Source organism: Chiloscyllium plagiosum, chromosome 3, assembly GCF_004010195.1.
Source record: "Chiloscyllium plagiosum isolate BGI_BamShark_2017 chromosome 3, ASM401019v2, whole genome shotgun sequence".
NCBI classification, from domain to species: Eukaryota; Metazoa; Chordata; class Chondrichthyes; order Orectolobiformes; family Hemiscylliidae; genus Chiloscyllium; species Chiloscyllium plagiosum.
In genome coordinates, this window is record NC_057712.1 from 79,140,617 (window position 1) to 79,148,951 (window position 8,335).

General features: G+C 39.2%; 1 pseudogene; it reads right to left on the reverse strand.

Moving 5' to 3' along the window:
- LOC122548652 overlaps window positions 1–5,892 on the reverse strand; it is a 14,498-nt pseudogene extending 8,606 nt beyond the window's left edge.
- Between the last annotated feature and the right edge of the window lie 2,443 nt (window positions 5,893–8,335).

Here is an 8,335-nt window from a genome sequence, read left to right on the forward strand (position 1 = left end):
TCTTCACCCAGTGAGTGGTGGCTGTGTGGAATGCTCTGCCCTAGAGGTCAGTGGAGGCCTACTCTCTGGATTCATTTAAGAAAGAGTTGGATAGAGCTCTCAAAGATAGTGGAATCAAGGGTTATGGAGATAAGGCAGGAAGAGGATACTGATTAGGAATGATCAGCCATGATTATATCGAATAGCGGTGCAGGCTCGAAGGGCTGAATGGCCTACTCCTGCACCTATTGTCTATTGTCTATTGTCTATTGTTTATTGTCTATTGGATAATATATTATTCTTACAATCTGAGGAGATTGGTGTAAATCATTAATACCTCTTTATCCACAATCTCACAGGCAGTCCTAAACTCCAGATGGTCACTGTTGTTGTGAAATAAAATGATGTTTGCAAGGTTAAAATAGCCACAGTGCTATAAATTCAAAATGCATCAAATATTTTCAATTATGGGTAGGCAAGTTGCACGAGCAAAATGTAGTTTATGAAATGGTTATTTGGAGAACTAAAAATAACTTGTATTTTCGTAGCACAGTTAAAGTAGTGAAATGTCCAAACATACATCACTGGAGAGGGTTAAAAAACAACTGTAGAGGTATGAGGACAGATGACAAGCAGCTTGAGCAAAGTGATAGTTCTTAAGGAACATCCTTTGAGAGGAAAGAAATATAGAGGAGAGCGACATGAGGAAGGAATTCCAGAGCTTAGGACTTTCAGAAGGAATTCTGGAGCTTAAGTGAAGATATGGCTATCAATGTTGGAAGATAAAATTAAAGATACAACAAGGCTAGGGTGAGAGGAGTTTAGCTGTGTCAGACGGTTTGGAAATCGAGGGTGTCGAATTTTGTGGAGGAAGGAGATCATGGCATTTGAAACCAAGGATGGAAATTGTAAAATTAAAGTTGCTTAGTCAGGTGACAATCCATTTTAGTGCGCACAGAGATGATGAGTGAACTTGGTGCTTGTAATGATGTGGGCAGCAGAAGATTGGATGACTTCAAATTATTTGGAAGTCAGAACATGCAAGGTTTATCAGATTAGTCAAGGTGCAGACAAGGGTTTCAGTTTTAGTTGTGCAAAGGCAGGAGTGATGCTACAAAGGTAGAACTAGTGGGTCTCAATAACATTAAATATATCTTCTGATATAAATACATACATCTGAAACTTATATTGCAATCAAATATAAGTGCAGTTTACCTTGATCATCTCTTCATATGACAGGAATAATGTTGAATTCATGCCTGTGATCAAGCCAGTTCCTAACATGATCAAACCAGTTGTCACAATCCACTATGACAAAAACAGAATTTTAGAAAATTTGGCAAAATTGATAGAAAGGACAAATTAATTGATCATGAAGTGATCAACCTACAGCAGTTGTTAAATTATATTGAGTATGAAGCAGTTCTTTTCAATTTTGAAATATGAAATTTTAGCATAATATAATAAGATTAATGATTGTACCAGGACTGGATTGATAAAGATATTTAAGAAAACTATATTTAAAGGAAACATTCTACTAAAGGGCCCCTTGGATCAGATCTTTGCAAGTGGCTGCAGCTGTCCAACTGGTGCCAATATCAATAGTTGTGTAAGAATCACATTTCAGAAAATAAATGGCTGATCCACTTTAACTATTTAAGAGCTTCTCACAACAAACTTCAGTATAATTTGGACTTATTGTCATATTTCAGGATTCAATAAAAGGTCTACAGGTCCACAAATACATGTAAATCTACCATATGACAATGATCATTAGTTTTTATTTATTCATTCACAGCATGTGGGCTTCACTGGCTGGGTCAGCATTAATTGCCTATCCTTTTTCATCCTTAAGGTTATCATGAGTTGCTTTCTCGGTGCAGTCACTCTTACCTCACCTCTGGGGTAATACAGGGCTGTTGTCCATCCATAGAATCCCTACTGTGTGCAAACAGGCCCTTTAGCCCAACAAGTCCACATCAACTCTCCAAACAGTAACCCACCCAGATCCATTCCCCTACATTTGCCTCTGACTAATGCACCTAACCTACACATCCCTGAACACTATGGACAATTTAGCATGACCAATTCACCTGACCTGCACATTTTTGGACTGTGGGAGGAAACCAGAGCACCCGGAAGAAACCCACACAGACTCAGGGAGAATGTGCAAACTCCACACAGATAGTTGCCCGGGGCTGGATTTGAACCCAGGCCACTGGTTCTGTGAGGCAGCAGTGCTAGCCACTGTGCCACCCCATGTTTGAACCAAGGCTGTAATGATGTTAGGAACTGGGTGGCCCTGACAGAATCCAAACTGAGCATTACTGAGAGGTTATTGCTGAGCAGCTGCTGCCTGATAGCAGTATTGATGACACCTTCCATCTCTTTAGGGAGTAAACTGACGGGGCGGTAATTGGCCAGGTTTGATTTGTCCATTCTATGTGTAGGACATACCTGGGCAATTTTCCACAGGGTAGATCCCAGTGTTGTAGCTCTACTGGAAAAGATAGGCTAGAGTGTGGGATGGCCTGAAGCACAAGTCTTCAGTACTCTTAAAAATTGAAAAAAAAATTGAGGATGTAGTAAATCGGAAACAAAATCAGAATTGCTGGAAAAGGTCAGCAGTCTGGCAGCATCTGTGGAGAGAAATCAGAGTTAGCATTTCAGGTGGAGTCACCCTTCCTCAGAACTAGGTTCTAAGGAAGGGGGTCATTCAACCCAAAATGTCAACTCTGATTTCACTTGCAGATGCTGCCAGACTTGCTGAGCTTTTCCAGCAATTTCTGTTTTTGTTTCTTCAGTACTGTTGCTGGAATATTTTCAGGCCTGTAGCCTTTGCAGTATCCAGTGTTTTTAACCATTTATTGATATTAAATGAAGTGAATTAAACTGGCTGAAGACTGCTATCTGTGACATTAGGGACCTCTGGAAGAGATATAAGGATCATCCACTTGATACTACTGTTTGAAGGTTATTGTAACTGCTTCAGCCTTATCTTTTGCACTGATCTGCTGGGTTGCCCCATGATTGAGGATGAGGATATTTATGGAGCCTCCCCCTCCAGTGAAATGTGTACCTTTCCACCACAATTATGGAACTTGTGTGCTATGATAAACTGGCATGAAAGGTGAGGTGAGGTCTGGGTCAGAGTAGCCATGATTTTGTTTGAAGTTGGTCAGGCTTGAGTAGCCAAATGGCCATCTCCTATTTCTATTTTTTTAATTCTTATGTCTTCATGACTTGATATGGCAGAACTGCAGAGGTTCGATCTGGTCCATTGTGGAATCACCACTTTGCTTGTTTATCATTTACAGTTTTGTTGTTTTTCTCACAAACAGCCGTGTGCCAGAGCTGCATAAGCTGGCACCTCATTTGTGCTTATGCCTGGTGCTACTCCTGGCATGTCCTTCTCCACTCTTAAGGAGAGGCAATGACTTTGTGCTATTATCATTAGACTGCTAATCCAAAACCTAGGTAATGCAACAGCAGATGTTGGAATCTGAATTCAGTAAAAATTTGGAATTAAGAGTCGAGCGATGACCATGAAACCACTGCTGATTGTCAAGAAAAGTCCATATGGTTCACTAATGTCCTTTAAGGAAGGAATGTGTTATCCCTACCTGGGTCTGGCCTACATGGGACTTCAGACCCAAATTAATGTGGTTGAGTCTTAACTGCCCTCTGGGCATTTAGGAATGGGCAATAAATGCTGGCTTAGCCAGTGACATCCTTCTCCCATGAATGAATTTTTAAAAACTCTTCAATGAACCAAAGTTGATCCATTGGTTTGCTGTTGATGGTAAAGTGGGGATTTTGCCAGGCCATGAGGTTGAAGATTGTGTTTGAATACAATTCTGCTATTGCTATTGTTGGCCCACAGTACTTCATAGATGCCCACCCTTCAGTTGCTCTACTTATCCCATTTAGCCAGTCTATACTACAACATAACACAATGAAGGGCATTCTTAATGTGAAGACAGGACTTTGACTCTACAAGGACTGTGCAGTGGACATCCTCCTGACATCGTCATGCATTTACAGCAGTAGATTGGTGAAGATGAGCACATGTATATTTTTCCCTCTTGTTGGCTCCCTCACCACTTGATGCAAATTCAGTCTGACTTCTATGTCCTATAGGACTCGACTAGCTCAGTCATTTTGGTGCTGCCAAGTCACTTTTGATTGTGGACATTGAAATCCTTGACCTAGAGTACATTTTGCTTTTGTGCCACCCTCAGTGCTTCTTCAAAGTGCTGTTCAGCATGGAGGAGTACTGATTCCTCTGGCTAAGAGGTGTGATACAAGATAATCAAGGAGCTTTCTTTAACATAATAATATAAAACAAAGACCTGCTGGTGTTGAAGATCTGAAACAAAGACAGAAATTGCTGGAGAAACTCAATTGGCCGGGCAGCCGAAGAAGGGTCACTGGACATGAAAAGTTGACTCTATTTTTTTCTTCGCAAATGTTGCCAGACCAGCTGAGTTTTGACAGTATTTGTTTTTGATGATATCTGGATGATGTTTGACTCAATGCCATGAGACTTCAAGAGATAACATTTGAAGACTTCTAAGGCAACTCCCTCCTGACTGTATACCACACATGGGACAGGATGTATCCAGAGATGATGACAATAGTATCTGCGACACTGTAACATATCTTTGACTACGACTATATCAAATTGTTGCTTGACTAGTCTGAGTCACAATTCTGGCACTTGCCTCCAAATGTTAGTAAGGAAGGCTTTGGAGTTCAATAAGACTAAATTTGCCATTGTCATTTTCAGTGCTTTGTTCGCTGTCAGGTGGTTGATCCGGTTTAATTCCTTTAGAGTTTGTAGTAGTTTGATGCAGCTGTGTGACTTTATTAGGCCATTACGGAGGGCAGGTTAGAAAGAGTCACATTTCTGTAGGTCTAGAGTTGCATATAGGCCAGGCCAGGTAACTACAGCAAATGTCTTTCCCTAAAGGACATCAATGAACCAAAAGGGCGGAAGAGAGGACTGCAAATGCTAGAGATCAGAGTCAAGATTAGAGTGGTGCTGAAAAAGCACAACAGGTCAGGCAGCATCCGAGGAGCAAGAAAATCCCTTTATCAGGAATGAGGCAGGGAGTCCCCGGAGTGGAGAGATAAATGGGAGGGGGGTGAGGCTGGGGAGAAGGTCACTAAGAGTACAATAGGTTTTTACAACAATCAACAATGGTTTTATGTTTGACATTTATTTTGTAATTCCAGATTTGTCATTGTAGTATTTGAATGCAGGTCCCAGACAATAACTTGAGTCTCTAAATTAGAAGACATACTTCAGCCAATGTCATTTGAGAAGAAGTTGTCTTTCAGAAAGTTGTTAAGATTTTTCATATTTTGGACTTTGAATAAAGCGCATCAATTTGATTTCCATCACGTTCAGTATCAGGTTTCCAGTACCTGGATTGAGATACAATACCTTAAAATAAGGAGCAATTTATACCAACTTACCTTGACCATTCAGAAATGTCTGCAGAAAAGGTCCAAAGTTTTCTGGGGTTTTCAAATAATTAGCAAATTTGTGAAAATGATAATAAGAAACTGCAACATCCTTTGGGTTTCTGTACACATAGATAACCTGTCAAATAAAATTTCATTGTAAATAGCAAAGCTCATTGTAGTTTTCAATCTGTGTTCTTACTTTTGAGGGAGCATTGACTAATTTGAATCAAAAGTAGGAGACTATATTTATGTTATTTGAGACAAAATTGTTATTACTAACCTGACATCTGATTAAAAACCTGCAGCACCTCTGCATATAATTGGAAAATCCTACATTTTCACCCCACTTCCGATGTGTCTAGATTCTGGACTTCAGCAAATGAGACATGTCCTTACTGGGAGAGCATCAACCCCAAACCAGGGAAATATAAATGCTGCCTGTGTGAGTTATTCAGTAGCTTGGTTTGAAAAATGTTAAATATGGGAGCGAGTCTCTGCATGATAGAGATCCAATTGATCAACACAAATATGTAACTGATTAATGATGTGCTTCTCTTATGTAGGATACACTTCCCTTTGCTACAGAAGCATCTAGAATCATTCTATGAAATGTATAAATGAGAACATTAAAAAAGGAAGCAACATTAGATCTTTCAGCACTTTAAGAACATAAGAGCTAGAAGCATGAGTAAGCATTTCAGCCCCTCAAACCTAATCCATCATTCAATATGATCTCATCACATCTTGGCCTCAACTCCACTTTCCTGCTCTTTCCCCATTAGCCTTCAATCTGTTACTAATTAAAAATTTGCCCATTTCCTTTTTAAATTTATTCAGTGTCCTGGCACTCACTGCACTCTGAACTAATGACTTCCACAGACTTGCAACTCTTTGAGAGAAGCAATTCCTCCTCATCTCTGTAAAACCAATTTGCAAATGCAAGAAAATGCATTCTTATTGACACACAGCCAATTACAGAGACCAGCCCCTTCCTTGTCAAGGAACTAAATCCTAGTTCCCGCATTACAGGCAGGGATACTAACCACTGTACAAAACAAGGAGCTTCCTCAATTATTCAATAAGATCATAGTGAAACTTCACCTCACTTCCATTTCCGAGTTCACCTCCCCAATACCACCCCACAGCTCCCACCCAACCCTATCACCTTATCTCTTGATTCCTTAGTAATCAAAAATGTATCAATCTCTCAACCAAACATTTGTATCTCTCTGTTGTAATAAATGCTGGAAATTCACAACCATCTTAATTGAGAAATTTCTCTTCATCTAAGTTCCAAATGGTTGACCCATTGTTTTAAAGCCATGTACCTTTCCCATACCAATCATACTAAAGAAGTTTTATTTGCCACTTATACATTTTAAATTTGAAAACCAGATCATCATACTTATAATTACCAGGAACTTTGTTTTCAGTTTGTAGTTTAATTTCATGATGGCTTTGCAAGTGAGAAATCTTACTTTAGCTTTTTGTTCTTTCGACCTTTTGGTATCAGTTGATAAGGTAGATGTGTAACAAATAAACGTGGAGATGGGCGATCATCAGTATTAATCTCCTTGTGTGTTAGCTCCAGACAGGGAACTACAGAATAAGATGGTTTGCACTCCCCTGTTTGTAGATCTCCATTCATGTAAATATGCTTCACAATATTTTGCATCCATATTGTTCCTTCATTTTGATAAAAGTTCAGAGTGATCATGAAGTAATCTCTTCAAATACATGTATTAAGTGATGAATATTATCATTGAAAAGCAAAAGTGACATCTATCATGTTTTCATTTGTAGATATATTATGGACACCGCTGGCTAGGCTAACATTTATTGCCCATCATTAGTTGTCCTTGGGAAAGGTGGTTTCTGAACTGCCTTGTTGCACTGCAGTCCACAGGGTGTACAGACACCATAGTGGTATTAAGAAAGCAGTTTTAGAACTCTGACCCAAGAACAATGGAAGAACAATGTTACAGTTTCAAATCAAGTTTGTCCTTCCTAATGCTAGAAGATATGGGTTTAGATGATGCTCTCTAAGAAACATAGGTGTGTTTCTCCAGTACAACTTGCAGAGGTTACACGCTGTTACCACTGTGCATTGGTGGGGAAGGCAGTGAGTGTTAAAGATGATAGATGGGATGTCAATTAAGTGGACTGCTTTCTCCTGGTTGGCATCAAGTTTTTTGAATGTTCTTGAAGTTGTACTCATCCAGGCAAGTCAGAAGTATTCCTTCACATTCCTGACTTCTGCCTTGCAGATGGCGGGCAGACTTTAGGATGACAGGAGGTGACTTACTCCCACAAACTTCCTAGCTCTAACATACAGATGAAATCAAAGTATTTGTATGCCTGATCCGGTTCAGTTTCTGGTCAATCATATCTCATGACCAGTTATCATTCTTGGAACTTTGAGCATCACACTCTGCATGACCCAAACGTTCTGTACAGTCATAATACACAATGTACTCCAACTGTGACTTAATAAAAAACTTGTTTAAATTTATCACTGTTTGTTTGTTCTTGAACTCTACTCTCATTTATAAAAGATATCGTTATTGGCAAACAGCCACATTTTAAGGGAATTATACATTTGAATCTCTAGGTCTGTCTGTTTATCTCCACATTCAAGCAACCTTCCATTGAATGTATACCCTCGTTGTTTGCTTAGTTTTCAAAATTGTATTCCCTCATTTAAATGCAATTCAATTCCGTTTGCCCATTATACACTAACTTTTCTATTCTTTGCTTTAATATTTTGCATAGTTTATTTCAATAAATTTTGAGCTTTTGTTTCCTATCTACCTGTTCAATTACTCTTTTACCCTCTATTTCTTCATATATTTAACCAACCTCTGACATTGTAATTTATAGAATC